General features: G+C 40.5%; 1 pseudogene; it reads right to left on the minus strand.

Moving 5' to 3' along the window:
• Positions 1 to 20,034: 20,034 nt before the first annotated feature.
• Positions 20,035 to 20,190, minus strand: LOC148162095 (U2 spliceosomal RNA; annotated as a pseudogene).
• Between the last annotated feature and the right edge of the window lie 2,909 nt (positions 20,191 to 23,099).

The following is a 23,099-nucleotide window of genomic DNA, read 5'->3' on the forward strand; positions in this document are numbered from 1 at the left end:
GGGTCCAGGTGTCTTTCATAAATCACTCATTCCCTGAAGTCAGGGGTCTTGGCAGTCAAAGTGTTTGGAGTCCCTGGTCTTGGAGAGTCTTTATGACAACTCTTCCTGGTAACTCCTCAGATGTTATCGGTTGTGCTGGAAGACTCTAAAGGTACCATTATCTCTTTGTCTTTTACAAAGAGGGTATATGCTATTTTCATTATAAGGCATGGGTAGAGTGGGGTTTTGGGGATTCAGGTCTGAGCAAGAACAGAAGGATAGAAAGAGCAAAAGAAAAAAATGGCTTGTTTTTATGGGGTCCCTTCAGTTTCCCAGTCTTACAGGCGCACAAAGAAAACTTAACCTGGGGCACCTGGGTGGCTCAGTCGGTTGGACACCTGCCTCCAGCTCAGGGCATGATCCCAGAGTCCTGGGATCAAGTCCCACATTGGGCTCCCTGCTCAGTGGAGAGCCTACTTCTCCCTTTCCCTCTGCTGCTCCCCACAGCTCGTTCTCTCTCTCTCAAAATAAATAAAATCTTAAAAAAAAAAGAAAGAAAGAACAGAAAACTTAGTTTTACAGGAATCTGTAGCCCTTCTCAAAAGTCAGTAGAATGGCGCCTGTGTGGCTCAGATGGTTAAGCGTCTGCCTTCGGCTCAGGTCATGATCTCAGGGTCCTGGGATCGAGTCCCACATCAGGCTCCCTGCTCCTTGGGAGTCTGCTTCTCCCTCTGCTTCTCTCTCTCTCCCTCTGTCTTTCATGAATAAATAAATAAAATCTTTAAAAAAAAAAAAGTCAGTAGAAACCAGAGCTAATCCCAAACACCATATCTGTTCAGCCATCTCTGAACTTCCTTGTTCGGTAACTCAGCTACCGTGATCCTAATAAGAAAGATCATGAGGCAACCAGTTAGCTGAAAAAGCCAAATGATTTTTGCATTTAACTCATAAAAATCTTGGTCTGTAACTTGAAACTCATTGCTCTAATGAGCTGACTTTACAAGGTTGAAGCTCAAAAGTTCTGTGATAAACTTATCTTTCTGCTTTGTTTTATTTAACATGTAGAATTTGGTTTTTGACAAGAGCTAGGTTAATTGTGGGGCCCTTCTAAGTCACACCTTGGGTTACCAGCTAGACTCCAAGAGCGGACCTTCACTGCCCACCTGCTTGTACTAACCTTTATGTTACATTTTTCATTAAGCTCTTCTTCTGGGCCTTCCTCTTGACTCAGGCAAATGAAACTTGAAACCACGCCTCCAGTGATAGCAACTGCCCCTAACACCTCCTGTGAGCCCAGACCATCCAGACCCTTTGAGCTAAACACCTGACGTGAGCTTGTACAGACGAACCCTGGAGTGAACTCTGGAATGACCTACAGTCACCCTTACCCCATTATAAAAATAAAATCTCCATGCAAGGAGCCTCAGCCTCATTTACAAAACATACAATGTATACATAGGCATGTTTCCTTAAGGCACATGTGCAGAATTATGCTTGCTTCTACATAGTATGGCAAGGCTTCCCTATTTAAATATTCACCCCAACCCTAAAAAAAAGGAACTTATCTGGTGCACTTGGGTGGCTCAGTGGGTTAAGCATCTGTTGATTTCAGCTCTGGTCATGATCTCAGGGTCGTGATATCAAACCCCAGGTGGGGCTTTGTACTGGGCATGGAGTCTGCTTAAGATTCTCTCTCTCTCTCCCTCTGCTTTCCTTCCCTACTATCTCTCCCCCTCTTAAATAAAGAGACAGAGAACCCATTTTCCTTCTCTCAGAGAGTTAACAGCTTTGGAACCGTTCCTTGTGATCTCCTTATTTGCTGCAGATAGTTCTCTTTGTGCAACAATTCCACCTGGTGCTGTTTCTGACTCATCAAAGAGTGAACTCACCTTGGTTTGGTTACATTTGTGCTATTGCACAAGTCTATGTTTTTAAAGCAAACTTTGATTTTAGGCCAGTACCCTCCTGGTGTCGGTGCACATCTGTATACTTTCAGTAGCTAGCACTTAGGAAACCCTGAATCTGTCTGATGAAATAAATTAATAGGCAAGAAAAAATAAAACAAGATTCTTTCCAATTATTAGCAATTACTTGAGATATGGAAGGCTCCTTCCTGAAAGGCCAAATAAGAAAAAAGTGACTCACATAAGAAACTGGCGGTTGTGACTCCAGAAGTAACTCCCCGCTCCAAGTACATGGTAAGCTCTTCTACAAAGTGACTCAACAACATGGAGAAGCAGCAGTTGAGACATTGTAAAGAATCCTTTGAGAGATGCAGAATAGGGAGTAGGAATGGACTGGATGAGTCCAAAGAAAGTCCTTCAACTACACTATTGCCTGCCAGGCCCTTTCCTTTCCTTTTCTTTTCTTTTCTTTTTTTTTTTTAATTTTATTTATTTATTTCAGAGAGAATGAGAGATAGAGAGCACGAGAGGGAAGAGGGTCAGAGGGAGAAGCAGAGTCCCTGCCGAGCAGGGAGCCCGATGTGGGACTTGATCCCAGGACTCCAGGATCATGACCTGAGCCAAAGGCAGTCACTTAACCAACTGAGCCACCCAGGCACCCTCTTTTCATTTTTTTTTTTAAGATTTTATTTGTTTATTTGACAGAGAGAGAGAGAGATAGCAAGAGCAGGAACACAAGCAGGGGGAGTGGGAGAGGGAGAAGCAGGCTTCCCGCCGAGCAGGGAGCCCGATGCGGGGCTCAATCCCAGGAGCCTGGGATCATGACCTGAGTGGAAGGCAGACACTTAATGACTGAGCCACCCAGGCACCCTGCGCTTTCCTTTTCTTTCCCTTGCCTACTCCCTCTTCCACTTATTTGGAAAATTCCTTCCAAGCACACAGTAACTTCCCCAGTAACCTGTACCATAAGGTCTATTTACTAATCAGGGTAGTGTTAAGTGCTTATCCCACTCCGGGATTCTTGCAAGACTACCCTGCATAGTTGCTTTTAATTCTCACCCCCAAACCCTCCCTAACCACCTGCACCATCTTTGTTCCTGCCTAGTCAAAGCACCAGTTGGGATCCCTGCTTCTGCCAGTTTAGTAGCCAAACTCATCTGAAGACCAGATCCAGAAATAGGAGGCAGACCTCTATAGGAAGGACTTACTAAGGAAGGAGGAGGGGAGGGGCAAATGCAGCAGAGGCTAGTGATATAGGAAAGACATTAGGGTTTGAAGCTGACGGCCAAGGAGAATTCTTGAGACATCTTTGGTGCAAAAGGTAATTTTACTGAAGCATGGAGACAGGACCCGTGGGCAGGAAGAGCTGCACCGGTTGTGAGGAGTGGCCCATTATATACTTTCAAGTTGGGCGGGTTAACACCGCATATGTCTCTAAGGAATTTTGGAAGCAAGGTTCCCAGGACCTTGAGGGAGCTAGCTATTGTTGGGAAAGTGTCATTTATTACCATCTAATAAAACCTTAACCATGAGACCCTTCAGGTATGTATCAGTGGGTTATATGCTTGGGGGATGATTGCCAACACATATCTTGGGGTGTTTAGAGATAAAGAAAGTTTCCAGAGGAATTTTTATATGTTAAAGTAGACTTACAGGATCCTGGGGGTTGAATCCCTGGAGGAATGTCACTCTGCCTGTTTCAAGGACTTGAGCTGTAGGTATTAAGGAAATATGTAATTTTTCGTCTGCCTTTGTTCCCCACATCAGCCAGCATCTAATTCTCACCAGAGGGGATTGGCAGGGGAAGCAGTACCCACGCCTACTCTGAGCTGGAGTAAGGTGTAGGTGGGAAGGCAAGACGGAAGCTGATGGGGAACCACAGTTGACAGGTGAGTACGGGTGTGAAGAAGCCTGGCAACTAACTGGCCCAGGCATGGGAAGTGGCCCAGTGTCGTCATGGTCCCATGGTGGTGGGCATGTAGTTGTCCCAAGGGCTCAGCTCCACTGAGGACACAGTGGACTAGGTAGGTTCCAGTTGTTTGCCTGGCCTGGCGAGTCTGAGGGTCCACCACTAGAGGACAAATGTACTAGGTGTGTGTGTAAGGAAGCTGAGATGTGGAAGGCTCCTGTAAGGCCAAATAAGAGAAAGTGGCCAAGAGAAATTAATGAAATTGGTTGACTTCCTCTCCCTTAATGAGAGAAATGATGTTCCTCTTTGCCAAGCTAAGACACTGCTAAGTGTGAATGAACCTCAAGCCACAGCCAGGTGCCTGGAATTGACAACTAGGAAGCAATACCAAGGTGGAAGGGTTTACAGGGGTCAGTTGGTATGGGAAAGTTTGTAGTAATAGTAATAATTGTTCTGAAATAGTTTTACAAATGATTATTGGCAGACTTTGAGTAATAAAGTTCATTCAGAATCACACAATTAGTGACCTGAGGTCCAACATCAAATTAAAAATATACCTAACTAGTGTTCTCTAGTTTAGTACAGTCTCTGCCAGCGCATAAAATGAAACAAAGCAGGACATTTTGGAAGTTGATGGGTATAAACTGTATAGAAAGTCATAAGTTGTTGTTGTTGATGTGATAAATATAGAGCATTTTTATCTTTATCTAAATGTAACTTATTTAAATTTCTTTTTTTTTTTAACACTTTATTTATTTATTTTTTAAGATGGCTGCAAGGGTAGAGGGGAAGGGGAGAGAGAATCTTAAGCAGACTCCCCATTGAGCACAGTGCTCCTCCAGGGCTCACAATCCTGAGATCATAACCTGAATTGAAATCAAGAGTTGGATGATTAACCCACTGAGCCATCCAGGCACCCCAACTTATTTAAGTTTCTTAAGAAAACTTGTCAGTTTTGTTGGGTCCACATAGGGCTTATCAATTTTATGTGTTTTTCAGTCACATTTGTCACTCATAGTATAGTTTTTCCCTCAACTGGGTGTATTTCCATATTTAAAAGAAAACAAATAAATGAAGAAAAAGTAATTTGACATACATTGTAATTTTTTTAATACCTGGTGAAAACATAGGAGGATTTAATTTTTTTCCTTTCGAAAGGATTTAATGTTATAAGAAGCACTTTACAAGATGGAAAATATTTTCATATTTGGATTTTGAAAGGAAAGAATTTTATAAAGTGTTAAATCACAAAGGCCATTGCTAGTTTGGTGTCTTTTCATGTACTCTGGAATATATTCCAAACTACAGTTTTATCTTAAATGCATACCTTAATGAAGGGACTCTTTGACTTCAGTAAGGTTAAGTATTGATTTTGATCTTTACATTTGATAGAATGTAATAATCGATTCTCAGTGTGGTTGGCATTTTCTGAATTTCTCCCAGTGATCTCTGCCTGCTGGTATTCATTCACCCAATGCTGGTCAGATATAGTAACACCATTCTAAATGATAAATTACAGCCAGAATGGTGTCACAGACTTTCAAAAAATAGGTTACGAAAAAAGACTCTTCTTTCTTGTTTGTCCTCCATTGGTTCTTTATTGCTGACTTTGATGTTCTGAGCCATTTTATGGAGAGGATTATGAGGCAAGGAATGGAAGAAAATCTCTGGACAACAACCAGTGAGAAACTGAGACCCTCAGTTCAGCAACCTGCAAGGAAATAAATCCTGCCAAAGAGCTTACATGAATGAACTTAGAATTGGGTCCTTCCATATTTGAACCCTATGATGGCCACAGCCCTTGCTAAAATCTTGATTTCAGTTTTGAGCCAGAGAACACAGCTAAAGTTCCCATATTCCTTACTGACAAAATTATAGTATAGAATGTATGTTGTTTGGGAGCCTGGGTGGCTCATTTGGTTAAGCGACTGCCTTCGGCTCAGGTCATGATCCTGGAGTCCCGGGATCGAGTCCCACATCGGGCTCCCTGCTCGGAGGGGAGTCTTCTTCTCCCTCTGACCCTCTTCCCTCTCATGCTCTCTATCTCTCATTCTCTCTCTCTCAAATAAATAAATAAAATCTTAAAAAAAAATAAATTGATAGAATGTATGTTGTTTTAGGAACCTAGAGTTTGGAATAATGTATTAAATAGCCATAGATAACTAATTAACTGTCAATTTGAATCGTATTTAACATATTTGTTGTAAACAATTTTCTTTTTGATTATAGATACCACACTGGGGACAGTTTACCTTGGAGGAAAAGATGTTAACATTCAGGCACTTTGCTTGGTAGGATATATATATATTCACATTTAATTTCAAACTCACTCTATGCTATGGGTAGTATTAACTCATTACACACATAATTTCACTAATATCCAGTGTTCTTCAGTAACTTTCATAAGGCAATCATACAGGTGGTAAGTTGTGAAATTGAAATTCAGATTAAGGCATATCTGACTCTAAAGCAGATGCTCTTTATAGTGTGCATAGCAGCTAGATGAAACTGAAGGGCTTGGGATGCCTGGGTGGCTCAGTCGTTAAGCGTCTGCTTTCGGCTCAGGTCATGGTCCCGGGGTCCAAAGAGTCCCACATCGGTCTCCCTGCTCAGCAGGGACCCTGCTTCTCCCTCTGCCTGCCCCTCCCCCTGCTTGTGTTCTCTCTCTCTCAAATAAATAAATAAAATCTTAAAAAAACAAACAAACAGGGGCGCCTGGGTGGCTCAGTCATTAACCATGTGCCTTTGGCTCAGGCCATGATTCCAGGGTCATGGGATTGAGCCCCATGTGAGACTCCCTGCCGGGCAGGAAGCCTGCTTCTCCCTCTCCCCCTCCCCCTGCTTGTGTTCCCACTCTCACTGTCTCTCTCTGTCAAATAAATAAATAAAATCTTAAAAAAAAAACAAAAAAAAAACTAAATGGCTAGACCACATACTAAGACATGCTTTATGAAATACTCATTTCCTGACTTCTAATACCAGGGATGAGTTTTGACATATGTTATATTTTATGTCAGTGGAACCCTCTTGTATGTCCTTTGTTGGGTCTGACTTCTTTGCCTAATATTGTTAATTTGAGCTTCATCTATGTTTTATATAAATTGTGCCCATTGTACTCCATTGTGTTTATCATTCTGTTGGTGGACATTTTAGTTAATTTTCAGTTTTGGGGAAACATCTTTATGGTTTTGGATTGGAAAAGACAAAGATTCTTAGATACAGAGAGTAACAACTTGGGGGGTACCTGGGTGGCTCAGTTGGTTAAACATCTGACTCTAGATCTCAGTTCAGGTCAAGCCCTGTGTTAGGCTTCATGCCCAGTATGTGGAAAAAGAAAAGTAATAGCTAAAAGAGGTTGAAAATGCATTAAAATTCAGAATGTCTGTTCTTAAAGATATTTAAAAGAGTAAAAGGGGAATGCACAGACCGAGAAAAGATAATGCAAATGCTTATACCTGACAGAAGACTCATATCTAGACTTAATACATAAAGACAATCTATAAACAATGAGAAAATAGCCAGAGAACTCCGGAAGGTAAGAAAATAGGCATTTTACAGAAGGATATACTTAAAATACAAATAGTTACCCTGGGAAACTGTAAGCAATACTTCTAAAGAAATTGCATCATTGATGGGGTTTTGGGATATAGGTGAGGTTCAATGGGGTGGAGTCGAGTTGATGACTAAGAAAGAATTCTTGAGATATCTTTGGTGCAAAATGGTGGTTTATTAAAGCACAGGGATGGGACCGTGGGCAGGAAGAGCTGCTGCCCTGGGGTTGTGAGGAGTGGCTGATTATATGCATGGGGTTGGGGGAGGTAAGGAAAAAGGGAGGTTTCAAAAGGATTTTCATATGTTAAGGAAAATTTACAGGGTACCGGAGTCCTTGCCATTGTCAAGTTAAGGTTGTTTTCCCCTCTAGCAAGGCATTAACAGCAAGATAGTTGGGAACTTCCTGTTGGAACATAACACTCTGCCCGCTTCAAGTATCTGTCAACGGACTGAAGGTTATAAGGACATTTAATTGTATTTACATTCCCTTCTGGAAGCTATTGGTAAGGCTTTTGTAAGTAAACTGAGGGAGACTCATGTCTTGCAGGATTGTGATCTCTGTAAGTTAACTATTTGTTTTTCCTTTAGGGCAGCCAGGAGTGCCTGAGGAATGTCACATATATCCCATGGTGTGGGGGTGTGGGGTGTCAGGTTCTGCTTTGTCCTCAGCTTGCCTTCTGTTCCCTCATCACAACTACCATTCTACTTTGTTTCTGTGAATTTGAGTTCTTCATATACCTAATCTAGGTGGAATCATACAATATTTGTCTTTTTTTTGTGAATTTTATTTTTAGCTTAGTATAATGTATTCAGTAGTTTATTCATTATTCAGTAGTTATTCATGGTGGAGAAGGTGGCAAGATTTCCTTTTTTTTTTTTTAAGATTTTATTTCTTTATTTGTCAGAGAGCACAAACAGGGGGATAGGCAGGGAGAGGGAGAAGAAGGCTCCCTGCCAAACAGGGAGTCCAATGTGGGGCTCCATCCCAGGACCCTGGGATCATGACCTGAGCTGAAGGCAGACGCTTAATGACTGAGCCACCCAGGCGGCCCCTGGGTGAGAATTTTGATTTTCATTTCTTTAATGATTAGTGATGTTGAGCATGTTTCCCTATGCTTATTGATCATTATTATATGTTCTTTAGAGTCTGTTCATGCCCTTTGTTCATTTTTAAGTCAAGTTATTTTGAGTTTTTAGTTTATGTTATTGGTTATAGGACTTTAAAAAGATATATTTCACATATTAACCATTTATCAGATATATAATTTGCAAATATTTTCTCCTATCCCAAAGATTGCTTTTTCATTCTGTCAGTTAATGTGCAGAATTTTAAAGTTTTTTTTTTTAAAGATTTTTATATTTGACAGAGACACAGCAAGAGAGGGAACACAAGCAGGGGGGTTGGGAGAGGGAGAAGCAGGCTTCCCGCTGAGCAGCGGGCTCGATGCCCATTGGGCTCAATCCCAGGACCCTGGGACCATGACCTGAGCCCTTAGGCTTAACGACTGAGCCACCCAGGCACCCCCAGGATTTTTAACTTTAATATAGTTCTGTTTGTCTATTTTTGCTTTTGTTGCCGTACTTTTGGTGTCATATTCAAGAATTCCTTATTAAATCTAATGTCTTGAAGATTTACCTCTATGTTTTCATTCCAGAAAAATTTTGTAGTTGTAGGTCTTACATTTATGTCTTTAATTAGTTTTTCATTGATTTTTATGTATGGTGTAAGGTAGGGATTCACCTTCATTCTTTTATGTATATGTCCAATTTTCCTGATACTTTTTATTGAAGAGACTATCTTTTTCATATTGAGTGTTCTTGGCACCCTTGATGAAGATTATCTGACTGTATACAAAGGGTTTATTTCTGTTCCTTTGGTATTTATGTCTGTCTTTATGCTAGTACCAGACTTCTACTAGTACAGTTTTGATTACTCTAGTTTTATAGTAAGTATTGAAATAATGAAGTTGAATCCTCCCAATATATTCTTATTTTTTCATAATTGTTTTTGCTATTTGGAGGCTCCATGTGAATCTTATGATTCTTTTTTTTTTTTTAAGATTTTAAAATTTATTTATTTATTTTAGAGAGATCGAGGCCAGGCAGGGGGAGGCAGATAGGGGGGAGAAGAGAGACAGGCAATCCCAAGCAGACTCTGCACTGAGTGCGGGGCCCCATGCGGGACTGGATCCCAAATCCCTGAGATCATGACCTGAATGGAACCCTAGAGTCGGACATTCAGCCAACTGAGCCACGCAGGCACCCTATGATTCTTTTCCTATTTCTGTAAAAAACATGATTGGGTTTTTGATAGGGATTGTAGTGAATTTGTAGATCACTTTGAGTAGTGTGGATATTTTAGCAATATTAAGTCTTCTAATCCATGAACATGAATATAGAATATCTTTCCATTTACTTGTCTTTTATTTAATGTCTTTCACCACTGCTTTATAGTTTTCTGTGTATAAATCTTTCACCTCCTTGGTTACATTTATCCTTAAATGTTTTATTTTTGTTAGAATTATAAATGGATTTTTAAAATCTGTTTTGGATTGTTCAGTGTTAATGCATAGAAGTGCAGTTGATTTTTTTTAAAAGATTTTATTTATTTATTTGAGAGAGAGGCAATGAGAGATAGAGAGCATGAGAGGGAAGAGGGTCAGAGGGAGAAGCAGACTTCCTGCTGAGCAGAGAGCCTGATGTGGGACTCGATCCCGGGACTCCAGGATCATGGACCTGAGCCGAAGGCAGTCGCTTAACCAACTGAGCCACCCAGGAGCCCCAAGTGCAGTTGATTTTTGTGTTGCTAATTTTGTATCCAATAACTTTACTGATTTAGTATTTCTTACTTTTTTTTTTTAAAGATTTTATTTATTCATTTGAGAGAGAGAATGAGAGAGAGAGAGCATGAGAGGGGGTTGGGTCAAAGGGAGAAGCAGACTCCCTGCTGAGCAGGGAGCCCGATGCGGGACTCAGTCCTGGGACTCCAGGATCATGACCTGAGCCGAAGGCAGTCGCTTAACTGACTGAGCCACCCAGGCACCCCTACTTTTTTTTTTTAAACATGGGGATGGCTTGCTCATATTATAGCATGTTATCAGTGAATAGGGATAACTACTTCTTTCTCTAATTTTGATGCCTTTAATTTCTTTTTCTTGCCTAATTGCTTTGCTTAGAACTTTTTGGTTTTATGTTGAATAGAAGGCATGAGAGTAAACATCCTTGTTTTGTTCCTAATATTAGGAAAAGATTTTAGTCCTTCACCACTGAATATGATGTTAACTGAGAGCTTTTATACATAGCTTTTATTACGCTGATATAGTCTCCTCATACTTTTAGTTTGAGTGTTTTTATCATGAAGGTATGTTGGATTTCATAAAATTCTCTTGTTAATTCTGATGATCATGTCATGTTTGTCTTTCAGACTGTATGTGGTATATCACTTCATTGATTTTCATATATTGAGTGAACCTCCATTTTAGGAATAAATCCCACTTAGTCATGGCGCATAATTATTTGTTGATTGATTGATTTATAAAGATTTTATTTATTTATTTGACAGAGACAAAGACAGCGAGAGCAGGAGCACAAGCAGGGGGAGTAGAATAGGCAGAAGCAGTCTTCCCGTTGAGCAGGGAGCCCAATGTGGGACTCAATCCCAGGACTCTGGGATCATGAATTGAGCCGAAGGCAGCTGCTTAATGACTGAGCCACGCAGGTGCCTGGTGCATAATCTTTTATTTAATTTAATTTAATTAATTTATTTTTTAAAGATTTTATTTATTTATTTGAGGTGGGGGGGAGTGAGCCCAAGAGGGGGTAGGGTCAGAGGGAGAAGCAGACTCCCTGCTGAGCAGGGAGCCCTATGCGGGACTCGATCCCGGGACCCCAGGATCATGACCTGAGCCGAAGGCAGTCACTTAACCAACTGAGCCACCCAGTTATGGGTGCTCCGGTGCATAATCTTTTAAAAGTGCCATTGAAGGGGTGCTTGGGTGGCTCAGCTGGTTAAGCAGCTGCCTTCAGCTCAGGTCATGATCTCAGGGTTCTGGGAGCTCCCTGCTCCCAGGGCAACCTGCTTTTCCCCCTCTCTCTGCCCATCTGCCTCCCCCAGCTTGTGCTGTCTCTCTGTGTCAAATAAATAAATAAAGTCTTTTTTTAAAAATGCCATTGAATTTGGTTTGCTAGTACATTGTTGAGGAATTTTGTATCATCATTCATCAGGAATATTGATCTGTAGGAAAGTGAAGAGAGCTTCAGGAGTTTATGGAATACCATCAAGTGGATTAATATATGCAATATGGTGCCAGAAAGAGAAGGAAGAGAGAGGAGCAGAGAGTTAGAGAAACTTTTGGAAGAAATAATGACCAAACAAGGAGAGAAATGGATTTACATATTTACAAAGTTCAGTGAACTCCAGCTAAGATAAATCTGATAAGACCTGTGCTAATACATACCATAATTAAACTTTTTAAAATGTCACAATCTTGAAAGCAACAAGAGAAAAGTGATATTTTTTAAAAGATTTTATTTATTTGCCAGACAGAGCGAGCACAAGCCTGGGAAATGGCAGAGGGAGAGGGAGAAGCAGACTCCCTGCTGAGCAGGGAGCAAGGACCCTGAAATCATGGCCTGAGCCAAAGGCAAATGCTTAAGTAACCGAGACACTCTGGAATCCCGTGAAAAGTGATTTTATTATGAACAAAGGGGAGCCTTTTAGATTTTCAGTGAATTTCTACAAAAAACCTTACAGGCTAAAAGAGATTGATATATTTAAAAGTGCTGGGGCTCCTGGGTGGCTCAGTTGTTAAACATCTGCCTTCGGCTCAAGTCATGATCCCAGGGTCCTGGGATAGAGTCCCATGTTGGGCTCCCTGCTCAGCGGGGAGTCTGCTTGAAATTCTGTCTCTCCCTCTGTCACATCCTCCAGTCTTGAGCTCTCACACACTCTCTCTCTCAAATAAAAATAAATAAATCTTTTTTAAAAAGTGAAAGTGCTGTAAGAAAAAAACTGACAACCAAAAATATTAGACCTGGCAATACTATTCTTCAAAAATGAAGGAGAATTTAAGACTTTCCCAGATAAATAAAAACATGGTTTTCACTATCACTAGACCTGCCCTATCAACAAAGGCTAAAGGGAGTCCTTTAAATTTAAGTAGGATAATAAACAGTAACAGAAACCATAAGAAAATAGAACATTCCCTGGTAAATGGAAATATGTAGACAAATATAGGTAACTATAGTATTGTAATGTCAGTGTATAAATCACTTTTAAATCTGGTAGAATTTTTTTAAAGATTTTATTTATTTATTTGACAGAGAGAGACACAGCGAGAGAGGGAACACAAGCAGGGGGAGTGGGAGAAGGAGAAGCAGGCTTCCCGCTAAGCAGGGAGCCCGATGCAGGGCTTGATCCCAGGACCCTGGGATCACGACCTGAGCCGAAGGCAGACGCCCAATGACTGAGCCACCCAGGTACCCCTCGTAGAATTTTTTTAAAGCATTAAAAGGTATTTATAAATCTAGATTGATATACACTTTTAAGAGGAATTTTGTCACCCCTAACAAACAGGAGAGGACAGTGATATAAAGGCCTAGAATTTTTACAGGTCACTGAAGTTATCAGCTTAAAATAGACTGTTATAACTTTAAGATGTTTTATGTAATTGCAGTGACAATTACAAAGAAAATATCAACAGAATGTATACAGAGAAGCATAGGAAATAAAACATACCACTATAGAATAAAAACAAACAAACAGAAAGGCAGTGAGAGAAAATGAAAAACAAACGTGTTATAAGATTTACAGAAAGTGGGACACCTGGGTGGCTCAGACGGTTAAGCATCTGCCTTCAGCTCGGGTCATGATCCCAGGGTCCTGGGATCGAGTCCCACATCGGGCTCCCTGCTCAGTGGGAAGCTTGCTTCTCCCTCTCCTTCTGCCTGCAGCTCCCCTTACTTATGCCCTGTCTGTCTCTCTCTGTCAAATAAATAAATAAAACTTAAAAAAATTTACAGAAAGCAATGAATAGTAAGTACTTCCCAAGAAGTAATTATTTTTTAACTTTTTACAGCTTTATTGATGTCAATTCACAAAATTGCATATAATTAGGTACAACTTTATGTTTTATCTACATAGTGTTAAATTACCTACACTGTTAAATAATCATTTCAAGCTAACTAACACACTCATCATTCAATTGCTTATGGGTTTTGTTTTGTTTTGTTTTGTGATGAGGACAGTTAAAATCGAGCCCCTAGCAATTTCAGCTGGGCAGTGCAGGATATAGTCACATTGTGTACAGTGGGTTTCAGAATTTAATTATCTACCGTGGCTGAAACTTTGTACCCCTTGACCAACATCTCTCTATTTTCCTCCCACCCTTTTCCTGGCAGCCACCATCCTCCTCCTAAGAATTTGACTATTTTAAGTACCACATAAAAGTATGATCATGCAGTATTTGTCCTGTTTATTTCACTTAGCATAATGTCTCCAAGTTCATTCCTGTAAAGGAAGGGAGGGAGGGAGGAAGGAAGGGAGAAAGGGAGAAAGGGAGGAATGGAGGGAGGGAGGGGGGAAGGAGGGAGGGAGGAAAGTATCCTGGTCAGTTTCCTTGGAATGAAATGAGACTACCCTTTTATAAGGCTGAAAAAAGCCCATTGTTTATATATATGCCACATTTTGTTTGTTTTGTCTGTTGATGGATATTTAGTATATTTCTATATATTGGCTATTGTGAATAAGGCTTGAATAAATATAGGATTGCAGATATCTTTTTCATATCTTTTTTTTTTTAAGATTTTATTTACTTATTTGACAGAGAGAGACAGAGCGAGAGAGGGAACACAAGCAGGGGGAGCAGGAGAGGGAGAAGCAGGCTTCCTGCCGAGCAGGGAGCCCGATGCGGGGCTCGATCCCAGGACCCTGGGATCATGACCTGAGCCGAAGGCAGACGCTTAACGACTGAGCCACCCAGGTGGCCCCTCTTTTTCATATCTTGATTTCAGTTACTTTGGATATATATCCAGAAGTGGGATTGCTGGATCAAAAGGTAATTTTATCTATAATACTTTGAAGAAATTCCATTATGTTTTCCATAATGGCTATGTCGACTTACATTCACGCCAGCACTGTGCAAGAGTTCTTTTTCCTCCACATTCTCACCAACACTTACTATCACTTGTCTTTTTATATTAGCTATACTAACCAGTGTGTGGTGATATCTTACAGTTTTGATTGTATTTCCCTGATTAGTGTGGCTAGGCATATTTTCATATATCTGTTGGTCATTTGATGTCTTTTTCAAGAAATGAGTCTTCACATAATTTGATCAATATTTGATTGGCTTTTCTTACTGCTGAGTTTTATGAGTTCCTTATATATTTTGGATGTTAATCACTTATGAGATATATGATTTGCAAAGTTATTTATTTACTTACTTGCTTACTTACTTGAGAAAGAGGCGCAAATGAGAGAGACAGCATGAGCAGGGGGATGGGCAGAGGGAGAGGGAGAAGCAGACTCCCCACTGAGCAAGGAGCCTGATGTATGTCTTGATTCCAGGACCCCAGGACCATGACCTGAGCTGAAGGCAGATGCTTAACTGATTGAACCACCCAGGCAGCCCTTCAAATATATTCTTTTTTTTACATTCTGTGGGTTGCCTTTTCATTTTGTTGTTTCTTTTGCTTACAGAGATTTTTAGTTTGATGCTCTCACTTCATTTTTGCTTTTGTTCCCTGTGCTTTGGTAACATGTCCAAAAATCATTGCCCAGACCAATAATAAGGAAATAGAGAATTTGAAGAACACAACACATGAACAAAATGAGAATGTCAGTAAAGATTTAGAATGTACAAAAAAAGAACCAGGCAAATTCTGAGGTTGAAAAATACAGTAACTGAAATGAAAAAGTTTCTAGAGGGGTTCAACAAAGGAGTCAAACATGCAGAAGAAAGAATCAGCAAACTTGAAGGCAAGTAATTTGAAATTGTCAATCTGAGAAGAAGAAGAAAAAAGAAGGAAAAAAGTGAACAGAACCTAATGGACGTATGGGATATGATTAAGAGGATCAATATAGACATTATGAGAGTCCCAGGAGGAGAAGAGAGGGAAATGGGGAGAGAGCTTGTTTGCTGAAATAATAGCCAAAAACTTCTCAAATTTGAAGAAATACATGTATGTACAAATCCAAGAGTGCTGATGAACTCTGAATGGGTAAAATGCCAAAGAGTCCCTCATTATGACACATCAGCTTGAAGGCAAAGAAAAAGAGCAACTTGAAGGCAGCAAGTGAAAAGCATTTCATCACATATAAGTAATCCCACATAAAACTATCAGTGAACTCCTCATCAGAGATCTTCTGGGCCATGGACACCTGGGTTAAGTGCCATGACCCATGGCTGAGGTCATGATGTCAGAGTTGTGAGATTGAGCCCTATATTGAGCTCTGTGCTCAGCGCAGAGTCTGCTTGAGATTATTTCCTCCATCCCTCCCTGCCCTCAAATAAATAAATAAATAAATAAATAGTAAATAAATAATAAAAATTAAAAAAAAAACGAAATCTTGTGGGGTAGGACTGCCTGGGTGCCTCATTCAGTTAAGCTTCTGACTCTTGATCTCAGCTTAGGTCATCATCTCAGGGTGATAAGATCGAGACACATGTCGGGCTCACACTGAGTGTGGAAGCTGCTTAAGATTCTCTCTTTCCCGGGGCGCCTGTGTGGCTCAGTTGGTTAAGCGACTGCCTTCGGCTCAGGTCATGATCCCAGGGTCCTGGGATCGAGCCCCGCATCGGGCACCCTGCACGGTGGGAAGCCTGCTTCTCCCTCTCCCACTCCCCCTGCTTGTGTTCCCTCTCTCGCTGTCTCTCTCTCTTTCTCTCTCTCTGTCAATTAAATAAATAAAATTAAAAAAAAAAAAGCAAAAAATAATTAAAAAAAAAAAAAGATTCTCTCTTTCCCTCTCCCTCTGCTCCTCCCCAACCCTGCTTGTGCTCTCTTTCTCTAAAAAAAAGGAAAGAAAGAAAAAAAGGTAGGAAGGAAGGAAGGAAGAAAGGAAGGAATCTTGTGGGCCAGAGGGATGATATATTTAAATTGTTGAAAGGAAGAAAAAAACCAAAAAACCAACAACCAACAAAACCCTGTCAACAGAGAATTGTATATGCAGCAAAACTATCCCATCAATAATGAGGGGGGATATTAAGGCATTCCTAGAGAAACAAAGCCTATAGACTTTATTACCTCTAGACTTACCCAGTAGGAAACGTCAGAGTCCTTCAAGTTGAAATGAAACACTGCATGAAAGCAACTAGAGCCCTATGAAAGTATAGTATTCTCCAGTAAAGGGAAATAAGTGGAAAACACCAGTATTACTGTCATAATTCATACTCCATGTTCATTCTTTAATAGAATTTAAAAGACAAAAACATGTAGTTATAAATCTATGTAACAATTACACAATATATAAAGACATAATTTATGACACCAATAACATGAAGTTGGAGGGAATGCAGAGCTATAAAGAAGTAGTTTTTTTTTTATGCAGTTAAAGTAGCTATTAGTTTAAAATAGATTGTTTTATATTTAAGATGTTACCTGTTACCCAGTGTAAGAAGGAAGAAAATATCAATCATATATGCACAAGAGGAAACAAGACAGGAATCAAAATATGTTACTGTAAAAATTGTTACACGTGCTACAACATGGATGAACTTTGAGAATATTATGCTATATAAAGGCATTCCACAGGACAGTTGTAGATACAACCCACAGGAAATGTGCACAATTTGGCTAAGGCATTCTCATTAGAAGGTATAGTTTTTGGTTTCTTTGTGTGTGTGTGTGTGTTTTGAAGATTTTATTTATTTGACAGAGAGAGACACAGTGAGAGAGGGAACACAAGCAGGGGAGTGGGAGAGGGAGAAGCAGGCTTCCTGCTGAGCAGGGAGCGAATGTGGGGCTTCATCCCAGGACCCTGATCATGACCCGAGCTGAAGGCTGACACCAAACAACTGAGCCATCCAGGTGCCCCTGGTTTCTGTTTTTTAACAAAACCTTACTAATATTGCAATTTTTTTTAAGATTTTATTTATTTATTTATTTGACAGAGATACAGTGAGAGCAGGAACACAAGCAGGGGGAGTGGGAGAGGGAGAAGCAGACTTCCCGTGGAGCAGGGAGCCCGATGTGGGGCTCGATCCCAGGACCCTGGGATCATGACCTGAGCTGAAGGCAGACGCTTTACAACTGAGCCACCCAGGCACCCCTAATTTTGCAATTTTTTTAAAAGATTTTATTTATTTAATTGACAGAGAGAGACAGAGAGAGGGGGAACACAAGCAGGGGGAGTGGGAGAGGGAGAAGCAGGCTTCCCATGGAGCAGGGAGCCCGATGCGGGGCTCAATCCCAGCACCCTGGGATCATGACCTGAGCCGAAGGCAGTTGCTTAACCAACTGAGCCACCCAGGCGCCCCTAATTTTGCAATTTAAATGTACTAATACTGTGTTATGATAACCACTTTTGTAAACAAAACAGTTCAGTATGAATTGATCCTATTTCTTCATATGAAATAAGGTGCTCTTGGCTTTGGGATATTTTTTAACCAAAATTTCCTTTATTGTCATAGGGCTGACCGTGAACATACTATGAAATTGACCCATTTTAAGTAAACACTTATGTTTAGTAATTATTTTAAATACTCAGATCATACAATTTTAGAACATTTTTATCCGTCTCCATAGATCTCACGTGCCCCATTTGTAGGCATTCCCAATTCCAACCTGCAGGCTGATGCAACTATTAATCCAATTTCTGTCTCAATATATTTGCAATTCTGTCAACCTTAGGATTTATAAGTACATATAATTAGGCACATGCAAATAGCTTCAGTTTTCACCATTCTCATTCCATATGATTGATGCTGGTTTGTGGTAGATGGCTCAGCTTCCTACTGGGCCTCACTAATACCAGGGTTGGGGGCAAGCAGCAGGCTGACTAGTCCTGTTTCATACCACTTCATTCTTTCTCCATGTTGCTGTGTGAGTTTGGAGGTTTAGCCTTCCACTGAGCCTGACTGACACTAGGAATATCAGTGTTGGAATGCTGAATTTGTACTTTTTTTTGGTGCTAATGTACAGGGTTTTTTTTTTTAATTTTTATTTATTTGACACAGAGAGAGACAGCTAGAGAGGGAACACAAGCAGGGGGAGTGGGAGAGGGAGAAGCGGGCTACTTGAGGAGCAAGGAACCTGATGTGTGTTATGATCCCAACTGAGCCGAAGGCAGATGCCCGACAACTGAGCCACCCGGGTGCCCGCCCCCTTTTTTTTTTTTAAGAATTTTCTTTTCGGGGCACCTGGGTGGCTCAGTCATTGAGCGTCTGCCTTTGGCTCAGGTCATGATCCCAGGGTCCTGGGATCAAGCCGTGCATCGGGCTCCCTGCTCCGCGGGGACCTGCCTCTCCTTCTCCCTCTCCCCCTGCTTGTGTTCCCTCTCTCACTGTGTCTCTCTCTGTCAAATAAATAAAATCTTTTTTTAAAAAAAGAATTTTCTGTTTTTAAAAGATTTTCTTTCTTTCTTTCTTTTTTAAGAAAATATTTATTTATTTGAGAGAGGGAATATAAGCTGGAGAGAAAGGCAGAGGGAGGGAAGCAGGCTTCCCACTGAGCAGGGAGCCCAACCTGGGGTCGATCCCAGGATCCCGGGATCATGACCTGAGCCGAAGACAGATGCTTAACCGACTGAGCCACCCAGGCGCCCCTACAGGCTATTTTTAAAAAATATTTTAGGGACAACTGAGTGGCTCAGTCGGTTAAGCGTCTGACTTCGGCTCAGAACCCTGAGATCTTGACCTGAGCCGTCCCTAAAATATTTTTTAAAAATAGCCTGTAGGGGCGCCTGGGTGGCTCAGTCGGTTAAGCATCTGTCTTCGGCTCAGGTCAAGATCTCAGGGTTCTGATGAGAGATGATGGACTCTGAAAAACAAACTGAGGGTTCTAGAGGGGAGGGGGGTAGGGGGATGGGTTAGCCTGGTGATGGGTATTGAGGAGGGCACGTTCTGCATGGAGCACTGGGTGTTATGAACAAACAGTGAATTATGGAACACTGCACCAAAAACTAATGATGTAATATATGGTGATTAACATAACAATAAAAAATTTAAAAAAAAAAGAAAAAAAAAGATCTCAGGGTTCTGCGATCAAGTCCCACATCAAGCTACCTGCTCAGTGAGGAGCCTGCCGCTCCCCCTGCTTGTGCTCTCTTCTCTGACAAATAAATAAGTAAAATATTTTATTTTATTTTTTAAAAGATTTTATTTATTTGAGAAAGAGAGTGAGAGAGAGGGCACAAGTGGGATGAGGAACAGAGGGAGAAGCAGACCCCACTGAGCAGGGAGCCCAGGTGTCCAGGTACAGGCTATTTTTATACTACCATGACACCCTTGAATATTACAACAGAAGCACATTGCTACAATTCTGAAATATTTACTATCTGATCCCTTACAGAGAAGTTTTCTGACCACCATTCTATATGATTAAAATAAGATATAGTACTTAAAAAGTTCATTTTATTCTTGGAAAATTTTTCTGTATGTAAATGTCAATTTAGCTTGTTCTCTCAGTGAGCTGAAAATAAATCACTCTTTTAAAACCAGTATTTAACATTTTATGATCATCATGAAATTATTAAGTTTATTAAGGATATTATATCTTACTGTGAAAAAGTTAATGATTTTTCACCTTAATTCATGCTTATCTGGTTGAATATAGGTACAGGATAGAATGCTAACCACTAAAGATTTTATACTACACTTGATCTTAGCCAAAAGGCCTAGAAGCGATCCCACTAAAGATTTTATATACATAAAAAGCCCTTAAGGAAGAAAATGCTTTTATCAGTTTAAATTCCCGCTTGAGAGGAAAGTCCCTCTGTTTTTATTTTTTGTTTATGTTTTTAATCAGAATTTAACTGCTTCTATTTTTAATCATTTTTCAGATGCTAACAATTTCTTGTGGATGCATGAGTTTTATTCAGTTTTATTTTATTTATTTATTTTTATTTTTTTAAAGATTTTATTTATTTATTTGACAGAGAGACACAGCGAGAGAGGAACATAGCAGGCGGAAGGGGAGACGGAGAAGCAGGCTCCCTGCTGAGCAGGGAACCCGATGCGTGGAGCTCGATCCCAGGACCCTGGAACCATGACCTGAGCCCAAAGCAGATGCTTAACGACTGAGCCACCCAGGTGTCCCAAGTTTTCTTCAATTTAAAGATGCTTTCTACACAGTTTTAAGGCAATTACTTGTAAAAAGGAAACCAGAAACACATTATTCCCTCTAGCCTTGCTTCTTGTATGTCAGAATCTTTTCTTTCATTTCTACTTCCAATACCCACACCTATAACTCCTATTTGGATAATAAACCAATAAAGGTTCACTATTTTTTTTAAAGGTTTACTATCATTTTTTTGCAGCCAGTGAAAGACACCAACTTATTGCAAATCTCATGGAGTGTCTTTTAACAATTAGAAGAAAGACTTTTTTTTAAAGATTTTATTTATTTATTTGACACAGAGAGACAGCACAAGCTGGGGGGAGCAGCAGAGGGAGAGGGAGAAGCAGGCTCCCAGCAGAGCAGGGGGAGCCTGATGTGGGACTTGATCCCAGGACCCTGGGATCATGACATGAGCCAAAGGTAGTCCTTTAACTAACTGAGCCACCCAGGCGACCTAGAACAAAGACTTTATTTTTTTATTTTTTATTTCTTTAAAAGATTTTATTTATTTATTTGACAGACACACAGCGAGAGAGGGAACACAAGCAGGTGGAGTGCAAGAGGGAGAAGCAGGCTTCCTGCTGAGCAGGGAGCCCGATGCGGGGCTTGATCCCAGGACCCTGGGCTCATGACCTGAGCCAAAGGCAAACACTTAATGACTAAGCCACCCAGGTGCCCCTAGAACAAAAACTTTAGATCACCGTTTTGTTTGAAGCACATTTTTGCCATATACTTGTATGCAGAAAATTATAGTAACATTTTAGGACATAGTTGTTCAGTAAATTGTACCTAATTAAAATAGTGATAAAAATAATAGTAACTTTGTGTCTTTGTAGCACCTGAGGTTTATAAAGTTTGCCAAAATTAGCAAAGAGCTAGCAGACTTACAACTCTAAAAGATATGGGTCCCAAACTACTAACTTTTGAAAACTGTCATCTCTAGGTTTATTTCTGGGTTCTCTATTCTATTCCATTGATTTGTCTCTTTTTGTGTCAGTAACATACTGTCTTGTAATTATAGCTTTGTAGTATATCTTGAGATCTGGAAGTATGATGCTTTCAGCTTTATTTGTTGTTTTTAACATTTTTATTTATTTGTTTGAGAGAGAGAGAGAGCAAGTGCTCAAGCTGGGGAAACAGGCAGAGGCAGAGGGAGAAGCAAACTCCCTCTGAGCAGGTAACCTGACCAGGGCCTCAATCTCAAGACCCTGAGATTGTGACCTGAGCAGAAGGCAGACGCTTAACCATCTGAGCCAGGGGCGCCTTAGCTTTGTTCTTTTTTCTCAAGATTGCTTTGGCTATTCAGGATCTTTTGGGGTTCCATACAAATTTTAGTATTATTCTAGCTCTGTAAAAAATACTGGTGGTATTTTGACATGGATTGCATTGAATGTATGATTGCCTTGGTAGCATAGACATTTTTACAATGTTTGTTCTTCCAATCCATGAGCATGGAATATTTTTTGCATTTGCTTATGTCTTCTTCAATTTCTTTTATCAGTGTTTTAGTTTTCAAAGTAGAGATCTTTCACCTCTGTTTTTTTGAAAGATTTTATTTATTTATTTTCCAGAGAGAGAGAGAGAGCACAAGCAGGGGGAGCAGCAGCAGAGGCAGAGGGAGAAGCAGGCTCTCCACTGAGCAGGGAGGCCGATGTGGAACTCGATCCGAGGACCCCGAGACCATGACCTGAGCCGAAGGCAGATGCTCAACCATCTGAGCCACCCATGTGTTCCTATCTTTCACCTCTTTAATTAGGTTTATCATTAGGTATTTTATTCTCTATGGAGCAGTTGTTAATGAAATTGTTAACTTTTAATTAGTTAAATTTAATTAGTTAAATAAAGTTAAATTGTTAACTTTTTTTTTAAAGATTTATTTATTTGAGAGAGCAAGAATGAGAGAGAGAGAGTACATGAGAAGGGGGAGGGTTAGAGGGGAAGCATACTCCCTGCCAAGCAGGGAGCCTGATGCGGGACTCGATCCTGGAACTCCAGGATCATGACCTGAGCCGAAGGCAGTCGCCCAACCAACTGAGCCAGGCGCCCTAAATTTTTAAATTTTAATTAGTTAAATTTAAAAGTTAACTTTTAAAAAGTTAAATTCTTAACTTTTTTTTTAAAGATTTTATTTATTTATTTGACAGAGAGAGAGAGAGCGCACAAGTAGGCAGAGAGACAGGCAGAGGGAGAGGGAGAAGCAGACCCCCCGCTGATCAGGGAGCCCGATGTGGGGCTCGATCCCAGGACCCTGGGATCATGATCCGAGCCGAAGGCAACCGCTTAACCAACTGAGCCACCCAGGCACCCCAGTTCTTAACTTTTCTTTCTGCTATACTTCCTTATTAGTATATAGAAATGCTACCAGTACTACAATTTTGTATCCTGCAACTTTACTGAATTTTTTCTGGTATAGTTCTGCATATGTGTGTGTGTGTGTGTATGTGTGTAGTCTTTAAGTTTTTCTATATATAGTATCA

This window comes from Eumetopias jubatus, unplaced genomic scaffold, assembly GCF_037043125.1.
Source record: "Eumetopias jubatus isolate StellerSeaLion01/CBP00866 unplaced genomic scaffold, mEumJub1_p1.0 scaffold_23, whole genome shotgun sequence".
In the NCBI taxonomy this organism is placed as follows: Eukaryota; Metazoa; Chordata; class Mammalia; order Carnivora; family Otariidae; genus Eumetopias; species Eumetopias jubatus.